The sequence below is a fragment of the Lepisma saccharinum genome, chromosome 4, assembly GCF_977018435.1.
Source record: "Lepisma saccharinum chromosome 4, izLepSacc3.1, whole genome shotgun sequence".
NCBI classification, from domain to species: domain Eukaryota; kingdom Metazoa; phylum Arthropoda; class Insecta; order Zygentoma; family Lepismatidae; genus Lepisma; species Lepisma saccharinum.
In genome coordinates, this window is record NC_139232.1 from 76,827,383 (window position 1) to 76,836,623 (window position 9,241).

Here is a 9,241-nt window from a genome sequence, read left to right on the forward strand (position 1 = left end):
AGCAAAATATTAATATTTTTTCGTTTAAGCAAAGGTGAAATGTGACCATTACAAAATGGAAAATAAAATAAACTACTACCTTTGATGCGAATTAATTTTTGTATTGTGTAGTATGTGAGAGGAGATAGTGTCCGGTATTGTTCATTTCATGTGTAAATACGAAATGCTTCCACTTGAAATATCATTGTTTAATAATATGAATAAATAAAAATATATCTTAACTACACAACTGTATCACTTGGCCATCTATTTAGCAACGTTTCTCGCTTTCTTACACATTGTTCCAATGGTGTCCCTTCGTGTTCCAAAACGTCCCTTATATGAGCTTGCATTACATCAAAATAAGATTTGTACTACCAAAACTTATTTTTCATTATTAATCGGAAAAATTCTGGGTCGAACCAGATATTCTGGGGGAAAAAATCACTCCGGTTTGAGCCAGTAATTAATTTCTAGAATTTCCTGAATTGACGATAAGAAGCATTTTTAAATATTTCGTTGGACGAGGATTCATAATTCAAGAAACTTGGTGTGAATATCTCTTTCAGATTTGATGTTATAAGCAATAATAGGGTTGCTCGGCTTTTGAAAACCGTACTTTCCTCTGATGTTTCTCTTCGTAAACAATCAAATGACAATGTCTATGAATGAATGAATAAATTAAAATTTTGGGGTGCGTCGGCACACATGGCTATTTTGCACCCATAACAATGAACACGGAAAATATCCCCTTATCATTACCTTAATGTTAAAAAAGGGGTGTAAAGATCCCTTTAAGAAAGGTTAAAAGAGCAAGGTTGTTAAGGGACCAGCACAGGACAAACACAATACATTAAAAATGTGGTAAGAACTTCCCCAGAAACAGTGTAAGACGCTCGTTCTTCTCAAAAAGCCAAAAGTATTTGTTAAAGCACTATCACCAACTCCCAACATGAATGATAAACACTCGAGAAGATAAATGGTTTGTCTGACGAAAGTAAAGTCTGTACGTTCAATAAGAATATGCCGAACACATAAGATAACATTAGACACGACACACTGGAATGTCCAGTGGCCACAGAAAGTGGCCATGGGTGAGACGGCTGTGTCCAATACGCAGCCGAATTTAAAGGACTTCTTCTCGATGGGAGGGGCAGTATCGAAGAACGCTATGCACCCACCAATGGTGGGTTTCATAGCACGAAGTTTGTTTCCCTCTACCTTATTCCAGTCTTGATGCCAAGTGTCGAGGAGGGAGCAACGAAACACATTCTTCAGGTCCCTGGCTGGCAGAAGGAGGGCGAGAACACTTTAGTAGACTTGGTGGCAGAATCGGTTGCTTCGTTCCCTTGGTGCCCACGTGACTGGGGACCAACAAAAGCTGACTGCCAAATAAATACACGAGAAGCCGAATGATCCACTGCACTGCAGGGTATCTGGAAGTCAGCGATTCAAGACTCTGGAGCACACTGATCGAATCAGTGCGTACGTATTCTTCGCAACGCCCTGAAAAATTTCAAAGTCCTGAATTCGTAAATTTGGCAACATAGTACTTCTCAGCCAACATATAGTAGCCAACTTTGCAACAGTTCTTATTTCTAAATGAAAACGCTCGTGTTGTTTTTTCATTCTTTCACATTCCTTGAAGTTATAAACCCTAAACCAGTAATACAATACAGAGTTAAACAAAAATTCGTAAGTAGAAATACGAACGTTGAAAAATAATGACGATTCATCATTCTGAAATTGAAAGTAGGGAAATTTCTATGCAGTTTTAAACACTGAACAGGTTCTCCTCCACCTGGTAAGAATTACCTTCACATTTGAACGCAAAGAGTCTAATTTCTCTCGATTTTAGGAGAAATTTCAGTAAAGATATCTTGCACAATATCGGACGATTCTGCAAAGTGCGTCTTTTCCTTACTGTGGCGAAAAATGGTTCGAAACTCCAGCTCAGGGTTGTTTCCACTGAGATCAGCGTGTTTTACACAATTTCTCGTCAGTAGTCTCATGAAGCATTTGGTTAGAGGGTCACCCGTTTACTCTTTTTTGTGAAGAACGAAGCAACGTAGGTTCAAATCCCAGCCTGTCCTGTTTCTTTTTTCTTGTTATTTACCGCATACGAACTGTTATAATAATGGAATATAATATTATATGAAATCACAGTAAGGAATGTGAGGAATACTTTAGCTCATCTTGCTTGATTTTTCTCTTGCGCAGTAATATGTTAACACACATAAAAAATTATGTCATAAATATCTCTCCTTAAACAGGATGTTTAAGAACAATGTTATTAAGGCGCTGTGCTTTGGGCTCCGACTGCGGGACGGCATGAGTTCGAGTCCGCCTAGGTTCAGTCTCTGGGTTCTTGGCCTGTGGATGAGACCGGTGACAACCCACCATCGTGAGGAAATTGGGGAGCTATGAGTGAGTAGTGTAACCTGGTCTCGGATATCTCCTACAACGGCTGAGGGTTCGACGTGCTGACCCCACGTCACCCCATTTGAATATCTCCTATGGGAGGGAGACTGGCAGTCTGGAGATAGGCCAAGGATCTTCGAGGGCTGTCGCGCCATGGGTTATTATTTATTATTATTATTTATGTTATAAGGGATTCCGTGTTCGATACCCGGTGGAGGCAAATTATCCAGTAGTTCGAATTCCAGTTTAAGTTGTAGGTTCAAGTCCCGATTTGCCTAACTGTGCATAATGTGGACTTAACAATACAAGTATATAAACAAACAGAATGTTATTTGTTGTTCATGCTCTTCACTGCGGACCTAAAATATATATTGGATTTTCTTGGATACAACAACAAATTTTCTACTACATTCAACGTTTACATCACATGTTTCTGCACATTCACGTTGCACCTTGCTTACGACGATTCAAATGTCATCCGGAAATGTTGCATAAATATCAACAGAATTTCCCAGAAATGTAGATCAACATTCTCGTCCAAGGCTGTTTACTTTCCGAAAAAGGTTTTGCAAAGAAGGAGGTTTGAACCGCGACCTTCCCTTCGGCAAGCGAACACGGCCCCCCTACTCCACACCGTTCACGTTCTTTTAAGCAATCCGTTCGAGGGATGAACACATACACATTTCTGTAGTGGTGTAGTGTTGTGTGAAGTGGAAAGTCTTAAGCGGGTGGTGTTTGCTGGAGAGTTTAAATGCTTGTGGGATTAAACATTATGGCCATTGCATAAGTTGGAGGCAAGGCGGCGGCTAACGTAAATTTTCCTTGCTGAGGGATAGTATCGTCTCATATCACTATTTTATAATACAGAAAAATCAGGTTCATATTTCGCAAATGACTTGAAGACCAATGCCGTTTTCCACCACGAAAATAGGTTTTCTGCAGTTTGAAGTTCGTTACTATGCACTTATAAGATTTTCTATTGTAATTTCACACATGTTTTATATTTCAGAATTTAAAAACCATTTCCTCTCTCTCTCTCGCTTTCTAGTCTTTGGAAAGATTGAAGTTTCTTGGCAACCATGTACTGGTTCAACTCCCTCCTTTTCGCTTTCGAGCTCCTACTTTCAACAAACAAGAAAACTTCCTAACTAAACGATTGCTTGTTCAAAACGCTGTATTTACACACCATTTAAAAATGTGACAAAACACTAATAAAAATGTTCATCATTCTTCCCTTTCAGCGTTTCTCAAATTTTCCTGAATACCTTTCCAGTTATAAATTGCCATGAGGAAATTATGAACTTTGGCATCATGTGTGCATTGGCTTCTTCAAACTCGTAGTTATTTTAAGGTGCGATGCTAGGAGAAGTGGTAGCTTGCGTGCTCCTGACGAGTGTGGTAATAGGTTCGGTTCTCCATCGTGATAGAACTTTTTTCAGGAGCATATCGGAGCTTAAAGTTGGTCCCTGTATTTGACGAAGTGAAAGGAAAGAGCAAGAGGTGCAGCATCTTCGGAAGCTATTTCGATGGTAGGAGACAATCGTGTGCCACGTGGAATACGCAGAATCGAGATACGGTGAGGGTGTTGTTTTGAATATTGCGAATTTAGTGGAAAATTTGTTACATCTAATGCTGTTGAAATAAGGCAAGCATTTGGATACAAAGCAGTGGCGAATTAACGATCATGCTCAGTCTTTCATTTTCTAGATGTAACTCGCTATGTACATAGTTATTAGCAGTTTTTTGTTTTTTTATCGCATCCGCCTCGGTAGAAACAGCCATTTACTTACGTTAATTGGTTGCTTACCATTAGTTTTAGTAGCATATGAAGATGGAAATGAGTGTATTAACAACAGTCATTACGAAGGAACAGACATAACATAAACAATCTTAGCCATTTGAACTCGTTAATCTCTCCCATTAATTGTGTGTGTGTTAGTATATCGAAATAATCAATGTTTTAGGTGTGCAGTGAAGAGCATAAACAATACATATCTTAACATTACTACATACAGCATCCTGAACACGTATGTGTGATATATGAATTAGTCATCATGTGTGTGTTTAACAACTTATGAAAAATAGCTACAAACAAGGGGGGAATTGCCGCTAGGTTATCCTGGTATAGTCTAGGAGCTGCAAGTCCAGGGGAACTGCACAAAAATGAGACGCTGAAGGGACAGAAGTTACGAAGACCATCGACTATTAAAATTCCTTAATATTTTAATAATAATAATAATAATATGTCGGCAGACGCTAATATAAAAGATAACCTAAGGGGTCAAATTATATAAATCTCTTCCTAGCTTCAAGAAAAAAGTTTTAACCTTAAATACTGGAAATAAACTGAATAACCATTAATCTTCTGAGGAAAAAATGCGCAAAAAGGAACATTTCTCGAAATGTGCATCGGATTAATTTTAACAGTGTTCTAATATCAACTGTCTGTGTTCAGATAAAAAAAAGGAGAGGGTCGGATTTGAACCTGCGATCTATCATGCTTGACGATAAATAAGGATACCAGCGCGTAACTAACTGCTCTAAATAAACTTTCTAACAACCTACACTTAAAAACACATTGACGTTTATGAAAGCGTCCACCTTCCAGTGTTCCAAGCACATTTTCTCCACAAGTCGTTAAGAAGATGATTTTTTGAGAAGTGTTCGATATTATGCAGGGTATTGTCATGGACGCCCGCAAGATTTTTTGCCAGGGAGGGGCAAGGAAGGTATTATCTTATCCAGGGGGGGGGGCAAACAAGTCACATGTTCCCTAAAAAGTGTGTTGTTTCCTAAAAAATCATTACTTAAATTTGATTTATGGCGTTCGTGCAATAATTAACACATATTATTGTGGCTAAAATCAAATTATATGTGTGAAATACATAATTTCTGGTTGCCTTTCATTTTCCAGAGGGGGCCACGGGCCCCTCTTGCCCCCCCTTCCGGACTCCCATGGGTATTATAAATAAAATGTCGCATAAACTCCTCACAAATTTGCCTCTTTGTGCTCGAACTTGATGGCGATTTCCTCCAGGTGGAGAGAAAACCTATTCAGTGTTTCAAACTTATCTGATTTCAGGTCAAGAACGCAGAATCGTAAAGATTTTTCAAGATTGTTAATCCAATTTACTATTTCTGTTTGAGTGTGTGCATTATATTACCGGTTTATAGTTTCTAAGTTCATGGAATGTGCGAAATTGAAAACTTTTCACCGCAGCATTTTTCGTTTAGTTGAATGACGGACTGAAAGGTGGCTACTCTCAGCTGGTGCTGAAGTGCAATGTTGCTAAGTTTACGAATTCAGGACTTAGAATTATTTCGGGGCGCGCAAATAAGATGTTGCGAAGTGTACTCCTTGAAAGGCCTGAATGTCGGGCCTTCAGGACTGCATTATTTGCAGATGTTTAGAATTGTATTGGTTTTCCGCATTGGTGAGCAAATTTCAAACAGAATCCACGGTTAATTGAGGAATAAAAGTGGTAATCGTCGTTGTAAGTGCCTAAAGCGAAAGTGTTGGGAAATCGCATCGTTCCGCACATCAGCCCGTAAGAACGTTCACACTAGTGACCTCTTTACACGCCCTTTGAACTACTTAGAGGGCTACCAGCCACTTTTCACGTTTACCAAATTATAAAGCATGGCACGTTTCACAGTTTAACGTGGAAAACGGTGTTTGAATTATTTTGGCACTTACATCGTTTACCAATTTTAGTCTTCAATTCCTGGTGTTCAGTATTCGCATTTTATCCAATTAAATGTAGAGGGAAGTTAAGTGAAGAAATAGAATGAACGTATCCCTTCCTTATTTTCAGCCTTAGGAATTTCATAACACTCTCTTGTTCTCTCAACGAAAGTTTTCCTTTAATACCACCATGCGTGAGACTACATTTTATCTCCTACTTTTAGAACTCCCCGATGACCGTCGCTTTGTAATCAAGGGGTTCCGGGTTCGATCAAGACAATTTTGAGGTTCCAGACAGAGAAGGTAATGCTTCAATTCCCGTTTGCTTGCCCGTGCTTCGCTTTCTATTTTTATTAACTGGAGCAACATTTCATTGCGAAAATTCATTTTTATTTGCTGCGCGAATTGTTGAGAATGAGAAATATTTTTTTTTCGATTCTTTTACAATAATAATCTCTCTGGATCATGTACAAGAAAATGTAAATAATAGCATTGCTTTTGAATAGTATTCTTGTGTTTTGTTTCTTGAACATTTTCTCAAAAAAAGAATATGTATACTTGTCGCTATTTTTTTCGAAAATAACGCTTGCATAATTTAAAATGCAAATGTTTGTAAAATGATAGAAAATTAAAAAACATAAAAAACTTAGTATTTCCCCCACTAATATAAATAAACTTTTATTTAATATTTATTTCAACAAGTTATTAAATAACATGTAATAAACAGTTTCTCGAATTAATAAAAAAAGCATGGGTAACCAAACAGGAAACGAACACATAGCCTTCGGCACATGAAACTGATACGCTGCCACCTGGCCACCGGGCGACTTGGCAATTAGGCAATATATTCGCAACTTTGAAGCGCTTTTTCTCGGAAATGACGGGCAAGTGCGCTCTAGTACCTTGGCATATCAATACCTATAGGAGACCCTACCACTGCACGAAGTCCCGTCCCAAGCGCAGGATCCCAAGTCTTTCTCTCTCCTTGTAAGATCAACGTTTACACTTTTCCCATTTCACAATAAAAAATACAGGGTGTTCACATGAAACCTCTCTGATTTCAAATTACAATTGCGAGGAAACTATTTCTGCATAGAGCCTTGCGGCATCATGTAAAGCAATTGTTTGTGCAGAGTAATTAGCAACGATGACGACAGCACAATTGAGAGCGTAGTACGTGGTGTGGTAAGCGGAAACGAAATCGCCGATTTTAGTTCAAAGACATTTCAAACGTGCATTTGAAGAGTAGCCAGCAGACGTAAAGACAATTAATGCTTTGTATGACAAGTTCCTAGCCACTGGGAGTGTTAACCGACAATCAGGTTCTGGCAGAAAACGCACATCTGATGAAACGGCAGAGGTGATCAGGGAGGCCTTCGAGAGAAGCCCTTCAAAGTCAGTTCACAGAGCGTCACGAGAGCTAAACATCCAATACTCAACAGTTAACAAGGTGCTGCATAAACATCTTCGTCTATATGCATACAAATACAAAATGCAAATTGTTCAGGCGCTGCAACCACAAGGCAGACCACAACGCGAACACTTTCCTATTGAGATGTTGGATCGAATCGAGCAAAACCCCGACTACCTGGAGGAATGTTATTTTCAGTGACGAAGCAACCTTCCACACATCTGGGAATGTTAATCGGTACAACGATTACGTCTGGGGTTCCGAAAAACACCCATACTATTCAGGAACATGTCAGGAACAGCAAAAAGGTGAATGTGAGGTATGCACTGATGAAAGACAGAATTGTCGGACGGCCTTTCTTTATTGAGCAATCAGAAACCGGGAACTGTTATTTGGACATGCTTGAGCAATTTGCTGTTCCTCAGCTCCTTCGTCTGCAGCCAATTGTGATCTTCCAGCAGGATGGTGCACCACCGCACCATCGCACAGCGGTGGATAGGACGCGATGGACCAATCAGGTGGCCACCGTGATCTCCGGACATAACCCTTCTGGATTTATTCTTGTTGGGTTGTGTAAAAGGTTTCACTTCACTTGTACGTGACTTTCGTGATCTTCGCAGGATAATTGAAGTCCATCACCCCTGACATGCTAGTGCGCACATGGGTAGAGATCGAGTATCGGCTAGACATTTTGAGAATTATGAAAGGAGTCCATGTAGAAGTGCACTAAATTAAAAGTAATAATTTTTTGAGTTACATGATGCCGCAAACCGCAAGGCTCTATGTTCAAAATTTCTTCACAATTGTAATTTGAAATCCGGGAAGTTTCATTTGGACACCCTGTATCTCTCCCGCTCGTCAACCGCGTCAAGTGTATTTTCCTAAGTTCTGTTGCGGTTCAACATATGCAATCATCTTACAGATTTCCAGACCAGCCTTTCAAGGTACCTGGCTGCTGACAAAATTTAAGATAGATATGTCGCTCGACTTTGGTCATCCATATTATCCTTCCCCCAAATTACACTGTATTCCAAAACTTCCGTTGCCAAAATAACAACCGAGTGCTGCGGGAGCGGTCTCGGAGCGGTATAGTTGACTTCTTACTCTCCGCGAAGGTCGAAGACATACTTTATTTCTCTTACATCGTGAGTACGCATTTCGTGCCTTAGTACCTAGAATTCACACCGCTACGTTAGATTGAGTTTTAAGGATAATAATATTAATAAATATTCGACAAGTGAAAATCACACAGCATTCAGTTATCTCTCGCCTTCTATCTCTAAGAAAAATAGTTGACAAATGTATTGCTCAACCTTAAACTGCCAATGGGACACAGAACTTAGAATGGCGTAAAAAAGGGTCATCCCAGAATTTTGAGATTTTGCTTTAAGTACACTTTTATGCACAGATAAGCTAATTGGGACTGGACCTACAGTTTAAAATGGAATCCGAACCACTGTGTACCTCACCGGTTATCGAACCCAGGCCCCCTTGAATACAAAGCAACAACGAGGTCATCCCCGAGTAAACCTGGTTGGTTATCGTAGCTTTCATGCACTTATCAGAAAAGTCGAGCTGTGCCGTTATAATCAATTAAGTTATTTGGTTATAAGAGGATTCTGAAGCTTTTCTCAGAATCCTGCACCGATATGTCTTCACGTTATCAGTGCAGCAGATAAAACATATCACTGTACTGATACCTTCGTTCATCCATTTCACCATGGTTGGAAGATTGTACCGTTTTT